The sequence below is a fragment of the Macaca nemestrina genome, chromosome 6 (genome assembly GCF_043159975.1).
Source record: "Macaca nemestrina isolate mMacNem1 chromosome 6, mMacNem.hap1, whole genome shotgun sequence".
NCBI lineage: Eukaryota > Metazoa > Chordata > Mammalia > Primates > Cercopithecidae > Macaca > Macaca nemestrina.
In genome coordinates this window covers 62,487,847-62,515,592 of record NC_092130.1, presented here as the reverse complement: position 1 = coordinate 62,515,592, position 27,746 = coordinate 62,487,847, and the positions used below count along the sequence as shown (strand labels likewise).

General features: G+C 36.0%; 1 pseudogene; it reads right to left on the bottom strand.

Annotated features, from left to right (window-relative positions):
- Positions 1–22,877, bottom strand: part of LOC105463194 (receptor-type tyrosine-protein phosphatase S-like) — a 49,845-nt pseudogene extending 26,968 nt beyond the window's left edge.
- Between the last annotated feature and the right edge of the window lie 4,869 nt (positions 22,878–27,746).

Here is a 27,746-nt window from a genome sequence, read left to right as displayed (position 1 = left end):
TGGACATTGATGCACACGGGAGTGGGTTTTAGAAGCAGAAAGTTTAATAGAAAAAGAAGAGAGATAAAAAAGGCTTCCTCATATTGAGAAAGTGGGTCACCCAAAGGAGGGTCTCCTCTTTGTGGTGGAAGGCAATCAATTTTGTACAGGGGCTTGAGGAGGTGATTGATTTACATAGGGCTCGGGGATTGGATCCACCAGGTGTGTCATTTACATAGCCAGCGAAAAGACTGGCCCTCCCACCCTGGTCTTTTATTATAAGAATGTAGCCTCCACCTGGCTGGTCGCCATGAGGCCTGTACACGTGGGTTTATCTGGAGGCTGCCATGACACCTGGCACAAGTAGCGACTAGAAAAAGAGGGCAGGAGACACCAGTTACGTATTGAATGTACCTGGCTTCCATATACAGCTGCCAGCATTTGCATATAAGAGCTTCTAGTTTGCATATCTATGCCTAACTTATCAGGCTGCTTTCTATTAGAGAAGAAATGGTTTAGAGGCTGCTTTTTGCTAAAGGAAAATTCCATGAAGAACTTTTACCCTTTCTAGCTGCCTAAAAACTATTTCCTAATAACTTCTGTATTATCAGCAAATATAAATAAATATCTCTTATTTGATGGTTGTCTTACCAGACATTGGGGATATAGAAACAAGTAAGACCTAGCTATTAAGTACCTCACAATATAATGGAGGAAGAAAGGTACTCTTTATATGCCATTATTTAATTAGAGATATAACATGAGAATTTGTGGATACTGAACAAGGAGCAATAAGTTTTGGCTTCCTAAAACATGAAATACATCAGAATTTGACATAATCATGAATTGTTTTCCTCTCAATAACATTCTCCAAAATAAAGAGCATCTTTCCTTTTGCCATTCATTTTATGCAATCTATTTAAAAAATCATTAATTCAAAAATAATTTATTAACTGTCCTGCTATGTGCAAGGAATCTAAAAGAGGTGCCAGGGTCTGTGGTCTGTGACTTCAAAGATGCACCATGTGTAGTGAAGGAAGACAAATAACCGGCTGCATGAACCTTGATGTGATGATGATGGAGGTGACACATCTGGCTGTGAAAACGTGCCTTGAAGATCATGCCAAGGCATGCTTGTGTTCTTCAATTTAACTTTGTTTTGGGGGTAATAGAGTGACTTAAACTATTTTTGCATTTATTATCTATTTGTGTATTTATTTCAGTAACTGCCTGTTCATGTGCTTTATTCCCTTTAGTTTCTATTGAATTATTCATCTTCTTTTAAACTAATTTCCAAGGTCTTTATCTTGATGGCACTGCAGCATCATTAAAGGATTTTAATAAGGGAAGTAGGGAAAGGGTTTATGAGTGCACATAAATTTTGTAAAATTTATCACTATTCTATCATGTTTTTCTTATACCCCATATGGATATTTCAAAAAATCAAGCAATAGAGTGGTATAGAGCAAGAAACAAAGTCCTCTGTTGTCTGACTCCAGCAGTCCTACTCTCTAATGTAAGCACTTTTAAATTCATTTTGTGTTTGTTTCAATAAACTTTATAAACAATCAAGTATGTACAGTTGACACCTTTGAAAAACATGGGATTTAGAGTTACCTAAACACACATACCCCTCCCCGTGCAGTTGAAAATCTGTGTATAACTTTTGACTCCCCAGAAACATAACTGTGAATACCCTACTGTTGCCCACAAGCCTATATCAACAGTCTGTTAACACACATTTCATGTGTTATATTTATCAGAAGTTGTATTCTTACAATAAACTAAGCTAGAGGAAAGAAAATGTTACTGAGAAAATTATAAGAAAGAATATATTTACTATTTATTAAGTGGAGGTGGATCACCATGAAGGTCTTCATCCTCACCGTCTTCACATTGAGTACGCTGACAAGGGATTGGTCTTGCTGTCTCAGGGTGGCAGAGGCAGAAGTAAATTCCAGGATAAATGGGCACACACAGTTCAAACTTGTGTTGTTCAGGGTCAAGAGCATCTATTTCTATCTTTATCTACCTATATATAGATATACATATATAAAGCTTAATAATAATTTTAATAGCAGTGAAATCATTCTATTTGATATACATTGACTTTTCTGTTTAATGTGATGTCTTGAATACTTTTTTATATATCATTTTCCTTAGATTTATCTCATTCATTCTAGCTTTTTAATATTAGTAACAGCCATTGTTGATTTATACATATAATGTTAAATATGTTTTCAATCTTTTGTAGAGTGCGTTAATGGAAATAAAATTGCTGAATTAATGGACATGTGCATTTAATTTTAGTTGATAACACTAAAATATTTTTTCACAAAGACAGTACCAATTTACACTCTCATCAAAAAAATTGATATTTTTATTTATACCAATACTTGCCAACACTAGCTATAGTAGGCTTTCTAATATTTTCTAAACTGAATAAAAGTTACTACAATTTTTTAAGGTGCAGTTTCTTAGTTATAAGTAATTTAGGGTATGCTTACAAAATCGTATTGGTTATTTTAAGGTATATCTAAGGGGATGTGTGTGTGTGTGTGTGTGTGTGTGTGTGTGTGTGTGTGTGTGTGTGAGTGTGTGAATTGCCTGTTCATGTCCTTAACTGATTTTAGAAATTGAGCTGTTTTTCCTTAATCTCAAATGTATTTATATTAATTATCCATGTTAAAACCTGGAGTTATTCAAAAATCCATAGATGCTTTAGAGGATGGGGTTTAGTTTTGCCAATATTGTTTTCAGATAAGGAGTTTTCAAGAGAGAACTTTGGTAAGAAATACTGGGGAAAGCCACAGAAGTTAATGGTTAAAGATTTACCACTCAATATTCTTTCACCTGCACCAGGCAATTAGCACCCTGCTCGTTCAGTCAAGAATATCTTTGAAAAATAACATGAAGTTGAAGTTCATTCTTCTTTTAAAGCATAATATAATTCTCTTTTTCACCTTATGAGCACTTTAGTTTTAGGTTCTTAGACTTTTTTCCCCCCAATACATTTGTGCAGCTTCCATGCTGAAATATTCAAGAAGAGTAAAACACATCAAACATATTTAAAGATAATGCTTGGGCTTGTGACCTCTGTATACTTGAATATATTGCTTTTATGTGTTCTGAATAACTTTCTTCCAAAATAAGTTTCCACATCATTCAGGTTTGTTAAAGTAGTTAACACAAGGCTATTAGCAACTTTTAGTAATATACTAGCTCTAAGTTGTTCATTAGACATATTTTCCTTGGAAAATATTAACAGTATAAACTTTTCATGATTAATAATAAATATATATATATTTTGTTTTTATATATTTATTTTATTATTATTATTATTATTTTGAGACAGAGTTTCACTCTTGTTGCCCAGGCTGGAGTGCGGTGGCACAATCATGGCTTACTGTAACCTCTGCCTCCTGGGTTCAAGTGATTCTCCTGCCTCAGCCTCCCAAGTAGCTGGAATTACAGGCATACGCCACTACGCCCAGCTAATTTTTTTGTATTTAGTAGAGATGGGGTTTCACCATGTTGGTCAGGCTGGTCTCGAACTCCTGACCTCAGGGCGATCCACCTTCCTTGCCCTCCCAAAGTGCTGGGATTACAGGTGTGAGCCACCGTGCCTGGCCATGTTTGTTTGTTTTTTAGAGATGACGTCTCACTCTTTCACCCAGCCTAGAGTGTAGTGGCATGATCATAGCTCGCTGCAGCATCAAGCCCCTGGGCTCAAGTGATCCTACTGCTTCAGCCTCAGTAAGTATAAATATTATCCATAGTGACAATCACATACAAGCAGATACAAATATATTCATTAAAAGTATGAATAAGTTTATTTTAGGATATATGGCAAAGACTAAATGGAAAATTTCAATAAAATTTACCTTAATTAGAAAGCAATCTTGGCCGGGCGCGGTGGCTCAAGCCTGTAATCCCAGCACTTTGGGAGGCCGAGACGGGCGGATCACGAGGTCAGGAGATCGAGACCATCCTGGCTAACACGGTGAAACCCCGTCTCTATTAAGAAATACAAAAAACTAGCCGGGCGAGGTGGCGGGCGCCTGTAGTCCCAGCTACTCGGGAGGCTGAGGCCGGAGAATGGCGTGAACCCGGGAGGCGGAGCTTGCAGTGAGCTGAGATCCGGCCACTGCACTCCAGCCTGGGTGGCAGAGCGAGATTCCGTCTCAAAAAAAAAAAAAAAGAAAAAGAAAAAGAAAGCAATCTTTACAAAACATATTTAGATGTTAAAATGTTGTCTTATGAGGGAATTAGCCTGATTTAAATGCTTTGTACAGCAGCTATTTTAGAGATGAGTCTCTATTGCTTGATATGATCCTCTTTTTTTTTTTTTTTTTTTTTTTTTTTTTTTTTTTTTTTTTTTTTTTTTTTTTTTTTTTTTTTTGAGACGGAGTCTCGCTGTGTCGCCCAGGCTGGAGTGCAGTGGCCGGATCTCAGCTCACTGCAAGCTCCGCCTCCCGGGTTCACGCCATTCTCCTGGCTCAGCCTCCCGAGTAGCTGGGACTACAGGCGCCCGCCACCTCGCCCGGCTAGTTTTTTGTATTTCTTAATAGAGACGGGGTTTCACCGTGTTAGCCAGGATGGTTTCGATCTCCTGACCTCGTGATCCGCCCGTCTCGGCCTCCCAAAGTGCTGGGATTACAGGCTTGAGCCACCGCGCCCGGCCATGATCCTCTTTTTAAAGATGCTGAATACAGATTTTAAGTTCTCAGAAGAAATTTAATAAAAACCTATTTTATGGTTCTCCTTATATATATGGAGATATTTCTGGTCTATTGGTAAGTTTATCTTAACTGGTAACTGAAAATAATATGTTTCAAGAAATGAACTCATATAATCAAAATATGATTCCCTTTAATACACTATTATATTTTTGCAAGACTTACCACTGTTTTTGAAGAAGTTAGATAATATACTAAATGAAGTTTTTGGTAGATGTTTAATAGTAGTAGATTAGGTATGTGCATTTTATTCCCAATATTTCATTGAGTAGAGACTTAAGTGATATTTTAATTCAAATTCAGAAGAATGAGGAAGAAAACCGATTTTTTTCCTTATTAAACCTTATGTGTAAAATGCATTCTATCTTATAAAAAAAATGTTATTTGCTGATTCATGCAGAAAACATTGATCCCAGCTCATATCAATAAATGGAGGGAATTTGTTCCAATATTGATTTTTAATTTGAATTACTGAAGATAGCTCTAATCAAAACAAATCTGAAAAATATCACTTTCTCCAACTATCACTGAGTAGGGTCAGGAAATTACTTCCATCATTATTTGTCTTCATTATTTAATGCAATATTGAGAGTTATCTTGAATTTGCAGGAACACATAATTTCAAGGTGACTATAAAACACGAAGCCTTTTTTTCTGGTGCATGTTCTTTGAACGTTTGTTAGAAGGCAGTAAAATATGGAAGGTCAAGGCAATGAAGTTTGGTGCTTTAGACCAGGGCTTCTCAAACTTTAATATATCTGTGAATTACTTGGAAAGTAGGTCTGAAGGGACAGGGACTTAGAATCTTTATTTCTTTATTATTATTTTTTTAACTTCTATGTCAATGAGTTTTGAGGTACAAGTGGTTTTTCGTTAAATGTATAAACTTTTTAGTGGTGATTTTTGAGATTTTGGTGCACCCATCACCCAAGCAGTGTACATTGTACCTAATATGTACTATTTTATCCCTCACTCCCTATCATTCTCACCCCTCAAAATCCCAAAGTCCACTATATCATTCTTAAGGTTTTGTGTCCTCATAGCTTAACTCCCACTTATAAGTGAGAACATACACTGTCTAGTTTTCCATTCCTGAGTTAGGAATTTAATCCACTTAGTTCTCAGTTCACTTGGAACAATGGACTCTGGCTCCATCCAAGTTGCTGCAAAAGACACTATTTCTTTCCTTTTTATGGCTGAGTAGTATAATTAAATAGTCAAAAACCAATAGATGTTGGCAGGGATGTGGTGAAAAGGGAACACTTCTACACTGCTAGTGGGAATGTAAACTAGTACAACCACTATGGAAAACAGTATGTAGAATCCTTAAAGAACTAAAAGTAGAACTACCATTGAATCCAGCAATCTAATTACTAGTATCTACCCAAAGGAAAGGAAGTCCTTATATGAAAAAGACATGCACATGCATGTTTATAGCAGTGCGATTCATAATTGCAAAGATATAGAACCAACGTAGGTGCCTATCAGCCAATGAGTGGATAAAGAAACTGTGGTATATGTAAACCAGAGAAGCTTCATTTCTAACAAGCTCCCCTTTGATGCTGATGCTTCCAGACTGTCAGCCACGCTTTCAGTGGCAAAGCTTTAGGACACTTTTTACTGTGGAGTCACATGATGTATCCTAGCCGTTGCCCAAATGTGAACCTGGATAAATTACACTGTACTTCAGTTTTTGAATCTGTGAAATGTACTAATAATGAACTTACCTAATAGGGTTGTTGTGAGGTTTACACGAGTTAATATACAAAAAGTTCTTTTAATAGTCCCTTATAATTAGTAGACATTTCTGAAGCTATCATTTTTTTTATTTCTTCCCAGTTGAGCAATAATGTGTTGTGATAAAGATATAGAAATTATCATTAGAGAATTTAATTTGTTTAAATCTAGACTTTAGAAATAATCTAAGGAAAATCCTATATTTTACAGTCTAAGGGTTCAGATTAGCTAAATACAGAGAAATGGGGTTTGTTCATCTCCTGGTACACGTTCTGCTTCCTTTTGCCACCCTCACCAAGGTCCACTGTAAATGATTTTTTTAACTACAAATGTCTCAAATGCTTTTGAGAAATCAATAATTTACCATGTGGAGGTAAAAAAATGAAAAAAAAATTGTGAAAGGCAAATAATACACATTGTTACCAAGAAACCCCAGATTTTCCTTCAATATGATGCAATAGTATTGACTTGCTGTGCTAGCCTCTGTATCTTTGTCCTTAGCATTTGTTACAGTAGTGAAACATCTGTAACCTCAAAGGTATAAGTGATGCCCCTTCCACTTAATTATTTTTGAATAAGATAGAGTGGTGGAAAAAATATAGAATGGGCTTCAACTTCAACCAACTGCAGCCCGTGCATTGATGATCTTTGCTAATAAGAATGTTGAACAAAATGAAACATGCATGAGAAGATTGAAAAGTGGGTCATAAAAAACAAAACGCCTTTGCTGCCAGGATGCCACTCCGGCTTCTGGGTTAATCATGCACTGCTGGAAAAAGCATTTGTGTTCACATGCCCGAATGAATCTACAGACCATAATGAACAAAATCTTGTTTTTTTTTTTCTTACCCCTGTATAATGGATATTGGTATTTGCTTTTCTGGGGATGTAATTGTAGCTATCTTTCTCTCCCAGGGTTTTTTCTTTTTTATAGCCTAGATAACTGGATAATGCTTTAACAGTTATTAAATAATTACTATATTTGGCATTGAAGTAGCCATAGAAACAGATAAAGCAAAGTTAAGTTTCCAAGGAACTTATAACTTAGAACAGAGTATAATGTTTCTCACAGATACCATCCAATGTGTGAGATAAATGCATGACATAAACATTATAAATGAAATATTGCTGATATTAGGAGAAGGGAAAAATTATCACTGGACTTTCCTTGAAGGAAGTAACAGTTCTTTGCTAGGAAAATTAAAGAGAATTTTAACATGAAAGGAGGAAGGGGCTTGTCAGATAGATTTATAAATAAATCCTAGGCAAGCTCTTGTAACAGCAACATTAAAATCTGGCCTCCAAATAAGTTGTGTATTTGACAGTAATGGAATAAGAGTACTTTAGGGTCAGATCATAAGAGACTTTACTTGTGCTAAAGAATATGGACCATTTTTCTTCTAATGGAAATGGGGAGACTTGAAGGTTTTTACATAGAAAAGTGTCATGTTTAAATTGTGCTTTCTGAGCATGCCATAATCAGCTGGAGGATACGGAACAAAGACTAGTGAAAATACCAAGAAGTCAAGTCAGGATAATCTGTGGCCTCTTCCTACTCGATGATGTGTCAAAGGGCTGAGATTAAATAACTCTTAGTTTCTATATAAATTGACTTTCCATGTAACCTCAATGTTATATCTATTAAGCTCTATAATAAAAATCAATTTTCCACTCTTATCAAGACAAAGGAGTAAATATGGAAGCCATGGAAACTGTGGCATGAGTACCATCTGAAAACAGTTATGCTGCTTTCTAAATCCAGGATCGTGACTCTTGGCCAAATCTAAAGAATACAAATTACTGACTTTGACACAACATATTGTGTTTCTAATGGTAATAATGAGAACAGAAATTATTACAATTAATCCAAATTGATGACAGTCAGAAGGAAAATTGAAAATAAATGAAAAGTGAAAAGATTATAAGAGTTAAGGAACAACTAGTGCATTACAATGTTACTTTTACTTTGTATCTTGTATCTAATAGTAATCTAAATTATAGAAAACACTTTTGTTTTCTATCAGAAAATGTCTGTTATAAATTTTGGAATAAATTAGTGATGAAAAATTTATGTATTGTCAAAAAGCATTCTAAGGTTCTTTTGTGATTACCCCTCAAAACAGCCCTATTTCATAGTTGTTATTAACTTTCCATTTACAGATGAGGAAACAGTTCCGGAAAGATTAAATGATTTTCCCACTTTATTTTTTCTGTAAAATACCACAACCAAAGTTAGAACCAAGATCTATTGGAGCTAAAGCTCGTGCTGAAATTGTTCACTAGCGTTGCTTTAAGTCTACTAATGTATTTTACGGAAGAATCACAAAGCATGACTATTTCAACCAGTGAGTCTGAAGTGATAATACCTAAGTTTATGTTTGGGCTCTGCTCCTTAACCAACTTGGCATAATCATACAAGAATTGTTAGTTATTTTTAGACTTTATTGTAAAATGGTGGTTGTTACCTGCTTTATGGTTGTTTTCTGGAGTAATAGAAAAGCTCAATGTGAACTCACGGGCTTGATATAAATCATGATGAATATTTTATTAATACCAAAGTTTAACATTTTATTTAGCGCTAAAATGATGGTAATAATATTTGGGCTTCGTGAAGCTCATACATTTGATTTTAATATGTTCTGTTGGTTCTTGTGTTTAAATAAACCTTGTTATTTCCATTTGTCTAAATACACATAATGTCAGTTTAGAAGCAGAAAATCGACTCTAATTGGTATGTAAGAAGTAATTTGGGATAATGGTGGACATTCGATTTTGAAGTCCCACAGATCTGGTTTTATTTTTTAAATCAGACACCCTAGATGTTTGTATTTAGGCAAATTACTTAACTTGAAATATTTCCATATTTACCAAATGAGAGATTAAAATCTGTAAAGTTATTATGAGTATCTGAGATAATATACATAAATTCCCTGATACACAGTGAGTGCCTAGTTGAAAGGCAGAGTCTATTGTAGCTATTAAAGCTAATTTTCCATTAATTCCCTTGTGTAGATAAAAACTTCACAGTATCATGATGAAGAAGACAACATTGGCAAAAAAGAAACTTCATTTCATTTTTCTTCTGAAAGTTTAATAATAACAACAAACAAATTGGTCACCAGGGCTAAATATCAGAAGGTTGACACTCTCAGGTCATTTATTTGGCCTTTAATATTATATCAGGGCTGAGGAACATGAAATTATATACTGGCAAGGAAATTGGCAGTGGGCTCCTGTGATTAAGGTCCATATTACAAAACAACTTATATTTAGGTACACAGATAAGATTTTTTGTGATCATTATATATTAAACTCATATATATTTAGAAAGTTTTTGTATTAGTTGATTTGTCATCCACAATAGGATTCACCCGCTAAAAATAATGTAAAAGGAAATCGTTAACAATAAAAGTATACCAAAATATATCTTTCTTTGATGATTGCTCTGTAGGGTCTTAGAGTCATAAAATGAATAGTCTTTGAGGTCCAGACTACTTAATTTTTGCTTTTCTCTGCTAGCTGTATGGCATTAGATAATTTGACTGTAAATTCTAGCTTCTTCATCTGGTAAGAAATAAAAAAGGGCAAACAGTTGACTCTTAAGGTTGTGAAAATTAATATAATCATGTATATAAAATACATAATATGATGCCCAATACTTTGTGTTAAGCACCCCAAAATGTAATGATTCTTGCCAGTGGCAAGTTGCCAGCTGTCACTGTGGAGGTCTTTGTCCTCCAGAAGGCACTGGGCTGAATCTGACCTCATTTGAATGTTCCTTTCAACATGTACATAGAATATACAACTATTGGTTTATTTTCCTGAAGTTTTTAAATTCTTTTCAAAATAGATGAGAATTTATTCTGGTTGTTTGAAATTTCTGGTTCTTTGCTTACAGAGCAGTGGCCATTTCTATTTCTGTCCCCCAATGTCTCAGTTTGTTTCCAGTACCAAATTTAAAATATGGAACTAATTGAAGCCAACTGAAAAAGGCAAAATCAACTTAGCTTTTGAGACAAACCAGTAATTTTTCACCACTGTTTTCTCTGCCTGACAAAATACAAACTTTCATAGGCAAATCTTACTTTCCTTTGAAAATCCATAGGTGTAAATTTGCAAGCCGCTTTCAAACTTTTGCCTCATTAAGCCTAATGTTTTTTTGGAATCACACTGAACTATTTGCTTCAATAATTTCTTTTGGTAACTAGTCATAGGCACTAATTCAGCTTTACCCAGAGAAGTAGTTCTTTCTACCCATTCTTTATTTCTTGCTTTTTAATGTTATTATATCTTCTTCATGTGAAACACCAAACTTATATTCTCCATACCACTGATTGATCCTGTAACAAAACAAGTGTGTGGTTGAAGGGACTTATGCATATATAGATATTATTTTGTAATGTTGATGTCCTATCAGAATAGTAAGGAAACATGAAAATACCATAGTCTACAGTGTATTCATAAATTGGAAATCAGAGTTTCATTTGTAAGCTTATTTTGAACATGAAATAGAATTTTCATGACAATAATTTAAGAAATAGTGATTAGAATACAGGCAATTAAATTCAGCATCTACCTATGAAGCACACTATGTGTAATGCTCTGTGTCCTATTTACTACTGGAGACACAGTATCAGACTTCATGAACTTCATGTACCTATAAATAGTGATACTAATAACTAGCATTTTCTGAGAACTTAGGCTAAGTATTGTATGTTCAATATACATTATCTCATTTATCTCTCCCAATGAAGAGGATACAGTTGTTACACCCATTTCATAAATTAGGAGCCAAGACTTAGAGATATTTAGTGTCTTGCCTGAAACCAGAAAACCAGAAAGAATCCTTATTTGAAACCAGGCCTGCCAGAACTCAAAGTTCATGTTATTACTTAGTAGAGGTAAAGTCTATTTCAATGTCACATGTTCTCACCTTTAAGTACCACTATTAGCTAGATGGATGTTTGCAGGCTAAGTTGAGCCTTTAACTGCCATTTACAATATTGCATTCTTCAGTAGTGTCCCACAGATTGTTGATAATATATCTGCCTCACATTTCAAAAAGCAGGGGCTCCTTCCAACTTCAGGTCCAAAATTGAGCCCTGTTGGCTTCACTACTGGTAGTGGTGGCAAGAGTAGGCATGCCAGGTGAAGGGAGTAGAAAGGTGTTAAGGTCCCACCCAAGGTTAATGCCTTTGGCCTGAGGGAAGTTTGCCCTCCAGATATAAATGAATGAACAGAGTTTGGGCCCCCAGACATGGATTGGTTCACCCTCATACTCTATGTGTACATTATTACGTTGATATTTTAAGAAAGAAATTGTCAATGGCAAGGAATTGTAGGGAAGAAACAGCTAAATAATGAAAGAAGAAAAAAGAAATTTTAAAAGAATGTAGTAGAAATCTCTTAAAAAACAGCAAACTTTTTTTTTAATCCTCTAAAAGTAGATGGGTTTGTGTTATTTAGTAAGAAGACATTTTCACTGTAAGTGAAAATCTCAGGACTTTTCTAATCTTAGATTCAAAGTGTTTAAAGATATGATGGGATAGAGCTTAAGAGATTATATTATTCACACATATGTGATAGTGTAGTAAATGGGCTACTGAGGGACAGGAGGTCTTTAAACCTCTGTGCTGGAATACTCATGGCTTGCATAGGCTGGAAGAATTTATGATGCCTGCAAGCATTTTAATATGGTGGAACAAATCTGAATATTTTCCTGGTGGCGGGGGGTTCATGGGCTAATCTGCGGAAACTTTTATTTATCTCTGTATTATACAAACCCATGATTCTGTCATTAGAATTGTCTGAATAATTACCAAGCATAAAAGCTGCATCATGATTAAAAGATGAAATACAGAGGATGTTTATCAGAAAATTATCCAGATCTCTTTGAACTTTTGCTTTCACAAGAGTAGATGTTTTCTGAGATTACCTCCTGGGGAAGGCATCACTGCCTAATCATAATAAAAGTCTTCCTTCCTATGTTTATAAAATAGACTGATGTGGTTTCCAGAAAGTCAGATAATTTAGAAGTCGAGAAAAAGACAAAACTAAATGGTACGTTTGTAAAATGTCTTAAATGATTCCAACTTCATTTTTCCTTTAGATCAATGTCTAAGTTTGGAGTCGTTGTAGACATTTTTCAATAAAATGATTTGTGTTAATCTAATACAATGTATCTGAAGGAAAAGGTCAAAAAATAAGAACATTTTTAAATAAGGCATTTGGTGAAAGTAAACGCTGAAAACTCTGAGACTACATGTCAGATTTGTCTCTAGAAAATTGTCCAGGATAGCTTAAAATTCAGGAGATTATAATGCTGAATCTTTTAGATTATTCTTGCACACGTATTTTTACAGATGAGGAATTTCAAACAAGGGAAATTATGACTCTGATAATATAATTTGGCAAAACTGTTACTATAAACTAATCTTTTCAAATCTGTTTATTGTTCTTTGTACAGAATCTTTTTTGACTCTATGATTATGCAATATAATTGTCCTTAAGATAAAAAACAAAACAAAAAGAAAACCAACAACAACAACAAAAACCTTCTGGTTTTACTCTTCATTTACAAGAGGTATCAATAGTGAAAATTTAAATGATTTGTTTTTGAATTTATTAATAAAGTGATGTAGCTATGCAATTCTTGCTAGTTTTTTATTTATTTGAGGACACAGTTTTTTTATTTTTATTTATTATTATTATTATACTTTAAGTTCTAGGGTACATGTGCATAACGTGCAGGTTTGTTACATATGCATACTTGTGCCATGTTGGTGTGCTGCACCCATCAACTCGTCATTTACATCAGGTATAACTCCCAATGCAATCCCTCCCCCCTCCCCCCTCCCCATGATAGGCCCCGGTGTGTGATGTTCCCCTTCCCGAGTCCAAGTGATCTCATTGTTCAGTTCCCACCTATGAGTGAGAACATGCGGTGTTTGGTTTTCTGTTCTTGTGATAGTTTGCTAAGAATGATGGTTTCCAGCTGCATCCATGTCCCTACAAAGGACACAAACTCATCCTTTTTTATGGCTGCATAGTATTCCATGGTGTATATGTGCCACATTTTCTTAATCCAGTCTGTCACTGATGGACATTTGGGTTGATTCCAAGTCTTTGCTATTGTGAATAGTGCCGCAATAAACATACGTGTGCATGTGTCTTTAGAGCAGCATGATTTATAATCCTTTGGGTATATACCCAGAAATGGGATGGCTGGGTCATATGGTACATCTAGTTCTAGATCCTTGAGGAATCGCCATACTGTTTTCCATAATGGTTGAACTAGTTTACAATCCCACCAACAGTGTAAAAGTGTTCCTATTTCTCCACATCCTCTCCAGCACCTGTTGTTTCCTGACTTTTTAATGATCGCCATTCTAACTGGTGTGAGATGGTATCTCATTGTGGTTTTGATTTGCATTTCTCTGATGGCCAGTGATGATGAGGATTTTTTCATGTGGGACACAGAGTTTTATTAGATGACAAAAATGGCTAGCCTAGTGTGGATGGGTCTGCCCATATACTCTATTTTTATTTTATTCATTGTGCAGCACTGATGAAAAAGAGAAGGTCTAATTTTCCTGGTTCCAGTGACCCTCTGATGAACACCAGGTGCTGGAGGTTTCTTCTAAAATATAGCAAATTTAAAATCGGAACTAGTAACAAAATAAAGTAATTCATAATAATGCTTACTTAATAGGGAAATAAAAAGAGGGACTAGGGTAAATGCAGATGAAAGACCTTAGCTGTGCTCTGTGTTTCTGTGGATTAACCTCATATTGGTTAAGAGAGTGCTTTAGAACCAGCCAGTCTGCTGAGCAATACTCCTGACCAGTTCTCAATGGAAGCTGTGAGGGAGTATTCTGTTGCTCTCCAGAGTTCTCTCTGTAAGACCCTCTCCTGTCCTGTACTCTGCCCTGACATTGCTAGCTGCCTTGGCCTCCTTGACATCTCACTCAGCTCCTGACTTTCTCTCTAAACCTAGGCTAGTGTGAGGTATAGAAAGACGATCAGAGACTGGGAAGAGCTCGGGTATTGGTTAAGGGAAACCTGATGCAGTAATGTAGTCAGGCATATATTTGTAATATTTTATAGAGTAAAAACTCAATGCTGTTATATTTTATTGTTACAACATAAGCAAATCAAACTGCCCAACTCTCTACCTTTCTCCTGTTGCTTACTAGATTTGTTAACTTTAGAAAGTAATGGATCGATTGAGGTTCACATCTTTTTGTCTCCTATAAACACCTGCCACAGTAATATAGTTTTTATTGATTACACACACACATATTTTTCCCACTTTTCACACTAGTTGATTAGTGTGCAGACCACAAAGGTTAGAGTTCTAGTGAAACACGCGCTATCTCTTTCCTTGGATTTATGTAAACAAATACAAACATAAAAAGAAATTTGACACAGCTTCTGCTTCTCCCCTGCAGTGGCTTTGTGTGTTTTCATTCCAATTCTCAACATCCATTTTTCTTACGGCAACACTTTTCCTCTCCTTAATTTAGTTTTTGTGTAGAAATTTGCCCAAGAAATAACCTAGTCAACCTCAACTTCTGTTTCAGCATACTTTGACATTTGTTAGCTGGAAAATTATTTTTGTGGCTTTTTCAGCAGTAAGGGAAGTGTCTGTATTTAGAAAAAATATGTTCAATTATATAACTTATTTTGAAATTAACCATTGAAAAAGTCACACGGAGGCAATAATTTAAATGGTTTTGATTCATATATTTCTTATTCAAAAAATAACTGGGACCTTCATAGTAAGAGGAGGGCATGATGCTTGAGAACAGTACCTCTGCGTCTCTAAATCTACAAAAGAAACCCAAATAAATAAAAAAAAATGAGAATAGATAAAACAAGAGGGAATGCAGTAAGTTCTATCTTTTAAAAAGTCATAGGTAAAGGAAGACAAAAAAGGAAGCTTTAAAATAACATAGTGATTTCATCAGCTTTCAATTTCCTCTATGCCAAATATATTGATAATGTTAAGAAATAAGTTTAAGAGACAATATCATAAAAAAGTCTCCTCCATTGCCACCCCCCTTGAAATAATAGAATGAGCGCAGAGGCCGAGTTCTTAACATGAATCTCAGGAAGTCTTTGGCCCATAAAGTGCTAGGTGACCTGACCTCTAGACAGGTCTCTCTTTCTCTCCTATCTCATCCCTTAATTCACCCAGGTCTGTTTTCTTTGTCCTTAATTTTCCAAACATATGCAAACCCTAGAGTCTCTTCTGAAGCTTGGTCATGTGACTGAAACATTCTTATCCAGTCTTCACATAATTAGCTTGTTTTATTTTTGTTTAGATCACTCTAAAAGTGATTGCTATGGCAAACATTCATGATAGGAATCAATAGCAGCATTCATTTAAACTACAAAATCAGATAGGGCTTGCCCTCTTTAGAGTTGGTGATGGGTTAGGCACTAACTAGAAGTACTTCCAGCTTGGAGATGTGCAGGTATGTTTCTGTTTCTTAATGGGAGTATGAGTAAGGTTTGCTTCCTGGATGTAGACATTGGTTTTTGAAGGTGCTTAGTTTGTGAAATGTATTAAGCAATAAAATGATATTATGTATGCTTTTCTGTGTATTATACTTCAACAAAAGGTAGCAAAATACACATACAGTTACAAATATTATCTCATGTTACTAGACACTGTATAACCACAAGCAAGTGGTACTTAAACATGTTTATTTGGATTTTGTTTTGCTTTGCTTTTTTGATCCCATTACTTTATGTTTAGCCTCAGATAACATCTCCATCCACTTTTGGAATTTTAAATGCCCAGAACTGAAGGCCATCTTCTAGTTCTTTGGACTTAGACCAGGCCAAGCCTTGGACATGAAATGTTTCATTCTTTCACCAAATAATTCTTACTCACGCCAACCCCACTAAGAGCAACAGCTACAAGTTTTTATCTTCATTTTTTCATCTGCAAATTTCACTCACATAATTTTTCATTGGCAAGTAGTCATTTTATTTGCCTTGTGAGTTTATTTTGCTAAGTGTTGTTTGTATTAAGTATTCTTAACATGATATTATAACTTTCACTTATAATATGGAATATATTCATTAGAGTACATAAGGTGAGAAAGTCTGTAATTAGGACTGTTCAGAGCCCGTAGCCTGGAACTATATTGTACTGCAAGATGGAAAGCAGTCAGGATGTCAGCAGGAAGAATACAGGTGTTCTTCTTAGAAAACTAGGTTGTTCAGAGAAACAGTCTGATGGTTACATTGTGACTGAAGTGTATGACTTATCAATCATACAACTTCATTGAAGTCCACTACTAATTTGACGTATAGTTGTATAGGTTTTTGGCTTTTAAAAAATCCCATAGTAGCTCCTTTTCCTGAAAACCCCATCTCACAGGGACTAAACCCTTTTTGTTGGGTGAGGGTTTCTCTGCCTTAACTAGCAACCAACTCAGGTGAATTTTCATGATGTCTCCAAGTCTTTATTTTTCCCTTGTCAACTCAAAATATAATTTATAGTTAGTGTTCTTTCACGCATTCATATACAGGACTTTTATGTATATTACTTACAAATATGCCCTTTCATGTGTTTATTGAATAGATAATCAGTGTCTTGAATATATCATACAATAAAGGAATTCTTAGTCAATTATTATATAGGTCTTTAAGGATGTTTTCTTAGTGTCTGAGGAAAAATTGGCTGGGATTTTGAAATTGCTTGGGAATGAATTATTTTTTACACTTAAAATAATAGAACAAAGGCTTCTGTTATTCAAAAACTTGGTATTCAACTCATTTTCAGGATTGGGCTAGAGTCAGATAACAAGGAATGCCTGTATTAGCAAATTGAATTAAACGATACACAAGTATAATGCAGCATTATACAATAGCCAGTTGAGGTTCATGCCATGAATTAAAAAATGACTCAGTCTTAATAAATATAATACTATAGAGAATAAGCCCATTGAAAAAACTGCTAATTTCATCACCAGTCCAGTTACTGAATTCTTATTTTTTCAATTTTTATATATCTTCTGAAGCTTATCAAATTACATTAGCTACTTCTACAAAAGGACAAAACAACAGTTGTAACATTGGGAATCGATGTCTTGTCCCTGACTTCAGAAATACAGGTCTTTTTTTATATGATAAAGCTTCATTTCATATATATGAGGAATACAAGGATTATTCCACAAAGATGATTAAGCTAACAAGACATAATATGAGTGTATATATGTGTCTGTGTGTTTATATGTGTATGTACATATAACAAAATAAATCCCAGATGCCAAAAAGCCTTAATTGTAAGAATTTATTTGTAAAGATATTATGCAAAAGTAGGATAAACTTGTTTATTGGAGTAGAATAGGCCATTCTGAATGAGATAGGAACCAAGAATCTACAAAGAAAAGTTTTAGGTAGTTTTACTGCTTAATAATGCACTACTTTTATATGATAAAAAATAACCTAGACAAAGTTAAGTGACAGATGATACATTGTGAAAAATAAGTACATGGCTAATTTCAGGCAAAAGGCAAGTTTGATTTGCAAAGATCTCCTGGAAGTTAGCAAAAAAATGTATATCAAAAAAATTGAGAAAGTTATATACATAACTATTTCACAGACTAAAAATATAAATGTTAAAGAGTGTATTAAAATTCAATCTCACTTGAATAAATATGAATAAAAGTAATAAATAGATAATATTGTAACCTATCAGATTGGCAACTGTTTAAAGGTTTTGATGCAATTCAATGTTGGCAAATATGTGAGGAAACAAGATATCTTTAATACTTCACAAAAGATGTCAAGATAGCTGTACAGGATATTACCATTACTATTACCATAACTATTCATAATAGTAATAAAGCCATGTTAAATATCCATTAGTCAGGAGATAGTTAAAATGTATAACTATATACTGTAGCTATTAACCCAGAATGAGGTAAATCTATGTGTTTGGGTATGATAAATATGGAATCACATTGGTGAAGATAAAGAAATGTATATATGTGAGTATAAGTGCTTTACTAGGAAGATAAATTTTTAAAAATGTAGTTAATTTTGAGGAAATGTATGGATGTGATTAAATGTAGGAAGGAGAGAGAAGGACATTTCTATTTCACATCAGAGACTTTCATATATATATATATATATATTTTTTTTTTTTTTTTTACCATTTACATGCAATATACATTTTCATGTCAGCAGGGTTCCATGAGTAATAAAATTAAGTTTTTTTTTAAAAAAATTCTTCTCTATAATTTTTAATAAGCAGAACGAAATAATTAAGATTAAAGTGAAAGTCTGCTATCTCAAATATTTTTCATGATTAGATTATTTTTAATTTGTTTTATTTTTTGAGACAAGGTCTCACTCTGTCACCTAGGCTGAAGTGCAGTGGGCTCAAGCAATCCTCCCACCTCAGCCTCCCAAATACCTGGGACTACACGCACACCTGGCAAATTTTTATTTTTGTAGAGATGGGATCTTGCTATGTTTCCCATGCTGGTTTCAAATTTCTGGCCTCAAGTGATCCTCCTGCAATAGCCTCCCAAAGTTCTGGTATTACAGGTGTAGGCCACGGCATGCTCAGCCTGTGAATATATATTTTTACAAGCATTTTCCTCCAAACTGTACTCCTGGGTGTTTTTTTTTTTTCTAGATATTTTAATGCCAGAGTTGGAGTTAAGCCATGTATTGAATAATCATAGCTTGAAGTGATATTAAACTTGAAGTAGAATTTTCTCCTATCACTCTTTCAAATAACATATATTTATATGTATCGAATCATCCTTCCCAGTTCCTAAATCATTGCACAGTTTTCTAGTCCCTTTCAGTTAATTAAAATCACAATCAAGTCCACTTTAAACCTCTGATCTCATTTCTTCTTCAGCCTTGACCTTGGCTGGAGGGACCTCGGTAGGAATAGCTCTTTTAATCCTTTTCATCCCACTTCAACGTTGGGGCAGGAAGGAAGCATTCAAGGAAAGAGAAAATCTTTTCACTGCGTTGGGCATGACAGAAGCACAGCATTTCTTTGGGGTGGCTGTTTCCAGAAGTCCCCTTTAACACATGTGTCACTTCTTTGGAAGGCCCTTTGGAAGCGTGCTCACTGCCCAGTTGCCTAGTGTATGAGACCTAATTCTAACCCCATCACCCTTTTTTAACCCATTCCCTTTCCCTATGGGATGGAAAGCCTCAGTTAGGCAAATCACTGGATTCTACTGACTAATTCTCACTCTGATTCCTCTTTTACTGTTGCACATTTATGTTGATGTACACAGGGGACTTGGATTGTGAGTAGAGCCACTCAGCCAGCCTCTGATATGATGTAGAGGCTCGTATTGGGTCTAATTCCAAGACAACAGGAAGATTACTACTCAATTTTATCTTCCACTAAATTCTTCCTAAATATACTAAATATACCCCAACAGCTGGTTATCTTTGGAAACTTAAGTAAGTCTTTGGTGCTAGAATTCTTTTAACATATCCTAAATTTCTTGTTAGAGTTAAGCTTTCTTGAGAACATTACTAATTTAATAGTGCTAATAATATATGCCTAGAAAAGGAGAAATGATAAGACGTAATGCTGAAGACATAAACCAAAATAAGATTCTATATAGCATTGTATTCCATAAAAATGAGCTTGGATTTTTCCCTCTCAGTAATGAGAAGCCTCTGAAAATAACCCTGGGTCAGAATAACTAGATTTTTCATTTGAATTTACCCTGGCTGCTGTAGAATGTTTGAGGAAAAGTTGGCTGTTTTGAAGCAGCAGACTCACACCTAAATGAGTTTGTTTCTAAATTCAATAAGTAAAGCCAAAAACATTGAAGGTGGTCAGAAACTCCTTAAAAATTAACTGGGAAAATGCCAGTTTGAGATCAACAAACCATCTCTAAATAGTCACAACACAGGCAATTTTCTTTCCAATTGGAATATGTCTGCTGTGTGCTTAAGTGGTTGGTGAGTTCACACTTAGTGTTACGTTGTACTTCTATGCAAAGTCCAGACTCACTTAGGGAAGCAAATAGCTCAGGCATGAAAGACATGCAGGAACCAAGACCTCTTGCTGATTCTGAAGTGAAATAGTGGATGGAATTGCCTATGCTATTCAAATATACTTTTCCTCTTTAGTTTTAGAGAATGAGTAAAGCTAGTTGTGTTAAAGTTAGTTATATAATATGGCTCCATCATTATCTCAAGAGAGCATTTAAAGGAAAATGTAGAAAATTATATCCAAAGCTGCAAAAATAAAATTAGATGAATATATTAGTTTTCTAGTTCTTCTGTAACAAATTACTACAAACTTGATCTCTTAAAACAACATATCTCCTGAGGAGAATGGAAAAAAGTCAATGTTTACATGGAATCTTAGAAAAAAAAAAAAAATGTTATTTGGTCAGGTGGGGTGCCTCAAGCCTGTAATCCCCGCACTTTGGGAGGCCGAGATGGGCGGATCACCAGGTCAGGGGATCGAGACCATCCTAGCTAATACGGTGAAACCCCGTCTCTACTAAAAAATACAAAAAACTAGCCGGGCGAGGTGGCGGGCGCCTGTAGTCCCAGCTATTCACACCGGAGGCTGAGGCAGGAGAATGGCGTGAACCCGGGAGGCGGAGCTTGCGGTGAGCTGAGACCTGGCCACTGCACTCCAGCCTGGGCGACAGAGTGAGACTCCGTCTGAAAAAAAAAAAAAAAAAAAATGTGATTTGGGGAATGACGGGATTTAAAGGAGACACAAATTATACTCAAGATATCAGTTTGGAATATGGACAAATAGTCGTTATTTATTAGAACTTTAAAGGGTTTAATGTAAACTTGGAAAGAGATTTTTATTTTAATTACATTTAGTATTGCTGTCGATATACATATGAGTCTACAGTTGTGGGTAAATATCTAATTTGAAAAAGGAGATTTGGAGTCATTCATCTGTATGATATTTAAAGCGGGGAGCATAGATCAGGGTTCTTCGCTTTGGCACTATTGACATTTTGTACAGGATAATTCTTTATGTGGTGAGCTGTCCTGTGCATCGTTTAGTGGTCTTTTTCCTCCAGAAGTCTATAGCACCCTCCAGTTGTAAGGAAAATATCTTCAGACATTTTCAAACGCCTCCTGGATGGTAAAATTGCCCCTGATTGAGAACCACTGGCATAGATGACAGAACCAAGGCAAAAAGTTTGATTGAAATTTGGGGGGTGAAGAGGAATCACTCGTGTTATGCCCATATTTATTGATAGTCAGAAAAGGGGTCATCCCAAAAGGGTACTGATAAGATTTGCTCAAATCTCATGTCAAATTGTAATTGCCTTGCCAAAATCTCATGTCAAATTGTAACTCCCAGTGTTGGAGGAGGGGGTCTGCTGGGAGGTGATTGGATCATGGGGTCGATTTCCCCCTTGATGTTCTCATGATACTGAGTGAGTTCTCAGGAGATCTGGCTGTTTAAAAGCACCTCCCGCTTCTCTCTCTTCCTCCTCCTCCAGCTATGTAGGATGTGTCTACTTTCCCTTCCTCTTCCAACATGATTGTAAGTTTCCTGAGACCTCAACAGCCATGACTCCTGTATAGCCTGTGGAACCATGAGTCAATTAAACCTCTTTTCTCCTTATAAATTACCCAGTTTCAGATATTCTGTTATAACGATGTGAGAATAGACTAATACATGTACTGAGGGGAGGGTCTTTTCTAAACAAAGGAGGAAAACCAGAATAGGACATCAAAAATATTAGAGGAGATTGAAGAGGCAGAAGATCATAGTAGACGGGAGGCAGGATTAGATTGCAGCTCTGACTCGGATGGACAGAACAACATGTGGAGGCTCGCATCATGAATTTTTGCTCCAGAATGACTGCAGGAATGTATCATGATGCCTGAGAGGACCCACAGACCCCCTGAGGGAAGCGGATTGCTCCTGCAGGACCTGGGAGACACCCCAAATACTGTGAGTGCCCAAACTGTGGAAGTGGGAAAGGGAGATCATCCTCCCATGAACACACACTCACACTGGGGAAACTGAGAAGATTCTGACCTTACCTGGAGCTGAGTCAACTTAGAAAGCCGAGTGAAATACAGGGGTAGAGGAAGCAGCAGGAAAAGCCTTGGGAGCTCACTGGGTCCCCTAGCACCTCATTTTTGCCTGGCCTCACAGGGGCCCTCCGGGAAGTCAGCTAGAGGTGCTGAGAAAAGGCCACACAGACAAGGAAACCTCCAACTAAACTTTGTAACAATTTGAACTGATCCAGAAGCCTCTTGGCCAGAACTCAGGGGAGGATGTGAATTCGGGTGCAGACACCAGAGTTGGGGAAAGAAGGAAAGCCATACTTGATTTTGCTGCTGGGAGGTGGGTAGCCTGGGGCAAGTTCTCAGTCCTGCTCACCCACTGCCTGGAAACAGACTCAGGGCTGTTGTGGGGAGCATGGTGGAAGTGAGACCAGCCCTTCGGATTGCAAGGGAACTGAGCGAGGCCAGCTTCCCCCAGTTCCCTGACAACCTGCATGACACAACGGAGGCAGTCAACCCTCCTAGGAATATAACTCGGTTGACCAGGGAACCTCACCCCCATCCCCCACAGTAGCCACAGCAAGACCTGTCCAAGGAGATTCTGAGCTCAGACACGCCTAGCCCTACCTCTACCCAATGGTCCTTCCCTACCCACCCTGTTAATTGAAGACAAAGGGCATATACTCTTGCAAGTTGTAGGACCCTGCCCACCACCTGTTCCTCCTCATACGACCACAGAGGATGCTCTCTGGAAAGCACCACTTCCTATCAGGAGGCTATCCAGCACAAAAATCGTTCATTAAACTGCCAAAGGTAAGATCCCTAACAGAGTCCATTTCACTTCCCTGCCACCTCCACCAGAACAAGTGCTGGTATCCACAGCGGAGAGACCCACAGACGGTTCATATCACAAGACTCTGGGCAGAAAACCCCCCAGTACCAGCCTGGAGCCTGATAGACTTGCTGGGTGGCTAGATCCGGAAGAGAGATAACAGTCACTTCAGCTCGGCTCTCAGAAAGCCACATGCAAAGGAAAAGGGTGAGAGTACTATATCAAGGGAACACCCTATGGGGCAAAAGAATCTGAACAACAGCCTTCATCCCTAGACCTTCCCTCTGACAGAGCCTACCCAAATGAGAAGGAACTGGAAAATCTACTCTGGTAATATAACTAAACAAGGTTCTTTAACACGCGCCCACCCTACCAAAAAAAAAAAAAAAAAAAAAAATCACACTATCTCACCAGCAATGGAGCCAAACCAAAAATCCCTGATTTACCTGAAAAAATATTCAGGAGGTCAGTTATTAAGCTAATTAGCGAGGCACCAGAGAAAGGTGAAGCCTGAAGTAAGGAAATCACAAAAATGATAGAAGTGAAGGGAGAAATATTCAAGGAAATAGCATTAAAAAAATCAAAACTTCAGGAAACAATGGACACACTTACAAAAATGCAAAATACTCTAGAAAGTCTCAGCAATAGAAGTGAACAAGTAGAAGACAGAAATTCAATGCTCAAACACAAGGCCTTTGAATTAGCCCAATCCAACAAAGACAAAGAAAAAAAGAACAAGAAATATGAACCAAGCCTCAAAGAAGTATTATCTTAAATGACAAACCTAAAAATAATCGGTGATCCTGAGGAAGAAGAAACATCTAAAAGTTTGGAAAACATATTTGGAGGAATAATCTAAGAAAACTTCCCTGGCCTTGCTAGAGACCTAGGCATTGAAATACAAGAAGCATAAAGAACACCTGGGAAATTCATTGTAAAATCATCACCTAGGCAGATTGTCATCAGGTTATCTAAAGTTAAAGGAAAGAATCTTAAGAACTATGAGACAAAAGCACCAGGAAAACTCTAAAGGAAAACCTATCAGATTAACAGCAGATTTCTCAGCAGAAACCCTACAAGCTAGAAGGGATTGGGGCCCTATCTTCAGCCTCCTCAAACAAAACAAATATCAGCCAAGAATTCTGTATTCAGCAAAACTAAACCTCATGTATGAAGGAAAGATACAGTCTTTTTCAGACAAATACTGAGAGAATTTGCCGTTACCAAGCCACCACAACAAGAACTGTGAAAAGGAACTCTAAATCTTGAAACAAATCCTGGGAACACATCAAAACAGAACCGCTTTAAAGCATAAATCTCATAGGACCTATAAAACGAAAATACAATTTAAAAAACAAAAACAAAAACAAAGGTATACAGGCAACAAATAGCATGAATGGAATGGTACCTCACATCTCAATACTAACATTACATGTGAATGGCCTAAATGCTACATTTAAAAGATGCCGAACTGCAGAATGGAAAAGAACTCACCAACCAACTCTCTGCTGTCTTCAAGAGACGCACCTAATATATAAGGACTCACACAAACTTAAGGTAAAGTGGTAGAAAAAGACATTTCATGCAAATGGACACCAAAAGTGAGCAGAAGTAGCTATTCTTATATCAGACAAAACAAATTTTAAAGCAACAGCAGTTAAATAAGACAAAGAGGGACATTATATAATGATAAAAGGCCTTGTCCAACTAGGAAAATATCACAATCCTAAACATATATGCACCTAACACTGGAGCTCCCAAATTTATAAAACAATTACTAATAGACCTAAGAAATGAGATAGCAACACAATAGTGGGGGACTTCAGTACTCCACTGACAGCACTAGACAGGTCATCAAGACAGAAAGTCAAAAAAGAAACGATGGATTTGCACTATGCTGTGGAACAAATGGACTTAACAGTTATATACAAAACATTACATCCAACAGCGGCAGAGTATACATTCTATTTAACAGCACATGGAACTTTCTCCAACAAAAAACACCAAAATTACAAAAATTACCAAAAAAACACCAAAATTACCAAAAAATTACCAAAAAACAGCACATGGAATTTTCTCCAAGATAGACCATATATTAAGCCACAAAACGAACCTCAGTGAATTTAAGAAAATTGAAATTATATGTAGCACTCTCTCAGACCACAGTGGAATAAAACTGGGAATCAACTCCAAAAGCAACCTTCAAAACCCTGCAAATACATGGAAATTAAATAACCTGCTCATGAATAATCATTGGGTCAATAATGAAATCAAGATGAAAATCAAATTCTTCAAACTGAACAATAGTGACACAACCTATCAAAACCTGTGGGAGAAAGCAAAGGTGATGATAAGAGGGAAGTTCATAGCCCTAAACACCTGCATCAAACAGTCTGAAAGACTGTGGACAGACAATCTAAGGCTACACCTCAAGAAACTGGAGAAACAAGAACAAACCAAACCCAAACATAGCAGAAGAAAGGAAATAACCAAGATCAGAGTAGAACTAAATGAAACAAATAAAAAATATGAAAGATTAATAAAAAGCTGGTTCTTTGAGAAGATAAATAAAATTGATAGACCATCAGGAAGATTAACCAAGAAAAGAGAGAAAATCCAAATAAGCTCAATAAGAAATGGGAGATGTTGTAACTGATATCACAGAAATGCAAAAGATCATTCAAGGCTACTATGAATACCTTTACATGCATAAACCAGAAAACCTAGAAGAGATGGATAAACTCCCGGAAAGATACAACCCTTCTAGTTTAAATCAGGAAGAAGTAGATACCCTGAACAGACAAATAACAAACAGTAAGATTGAAGAGGTAATTTAAAAAATTACCAACAAAAACAAGTCCAGGACCAGACAATTCTATCAGATATTCAAAGAAGACTTGGTACCAGGAAAAAGAGGGATCCCTCCCTAATTAATTATATGAAGCCAGGATCACCCTAATACCAAAACCAGGAAAGGAGATAACCAAAAATGAAAACTGCAGACCAATATCCCTGATGAATATAGTTGATAAAATCCTTAACAAAATACTAGCAAACCAAATCCAACAACATGTCAAAAAGATAATCCACAATGATCAAGTGGGTTTTATACCCGGGATGCAGGGATGGTGTAATATATACAAGTCAAGAAATGTGATACACCATATAAGTAGTATTAAAAACAAGTATCACATGATTATCTCAATAGGTGCAGAAAAAGCATTCTACAAAATCCAGCATCCCTTTATGGTTAAAACTCTCAGCACAATCAGCATATAAGAGATGTACCTCAATATAATAAAAGTCATCTATGACAGACCCATAGTCAACATAATACTGAATGGGGAAAAGTTAGAATCTTTCACTCTGAGGACTGGAACAAGACAAGGATGTCTTCTCCTTCAACATAGAAGTCCTAGCCAGAGTAATCAGAAAAGAGAAAGAAATAAAGGGCATCCAAATAGTAAAGAGGAAGTCAAACTGTCACTGTTTGTTGATATAATTGTTTGCATAGAAAACCCTAAAGACTCCTCCAGAAAGTTCCTAGAACTGATAAAAGAATTCAGCAAAGTGTCTGGGTACAAGATTAATATACATAAATCAGTAGCTCTTCTACACACCAACAGAGACAAAGCTGAGAATCAAATCAAGAACTCAACCCCTTTTACAATAGCTACAAGAAAATAAAATATTTAGGAATATACCTAAGGAAGTGAAAGACCTCTACAATGAAAACTACAAAATACTGCTGAAAGAAATCATAGACAACACAAACAAATGGAAACACATCTGTGTTCATAGATAGAATTAATATTGTGAAAATGACCATACTGCCAAAAGCAATCTACAAATTCAATGCAATTCCCATTAAAATACACCATCATTCTTCACAGAATTAGAAAAAAAGCAATTCTAACATTCATATGGAACCAAAAAATGAGCCCGCATAGCCAAAGCAAGACTAAGTAAAATCACATTACCTGATTTCAAACTATATTATAAGGTCATAGTCACCAAAACAGCATGGTACTGGTATAAAAATAGGCACATAGACCAATGGAACAGAATAGAGAACCAGGAAATAAACCCAAATACTTACACCCAACTGATCTTCAACAAAGCAAATGAAAACACAAGATGGTAAAAGGACACCCTTTTCAACAAATAGTTCTGGGATAATTGGCTAACTACATGTAGGAGAATGAAATTGCATCGTCTCGCCTTACAAAAATCAACTCAAGTTGGATTAAGGACTTAAATCTAAAATCTGAAACTATAAAAATTCTAGAAGATAGCTTTGGAAAAGAGCCTTCTGGACATTGGCTTAGACAAAAATTTCATGACCAAGAACCCAAAAGCAAATGCAATAAAAACAAAGATAAATAGCTGGGACTTAATTAAACTAAAGAGCTTTTGCACAGCAAAAGGAACAGTCAGCAGAGTAAACAGACAAC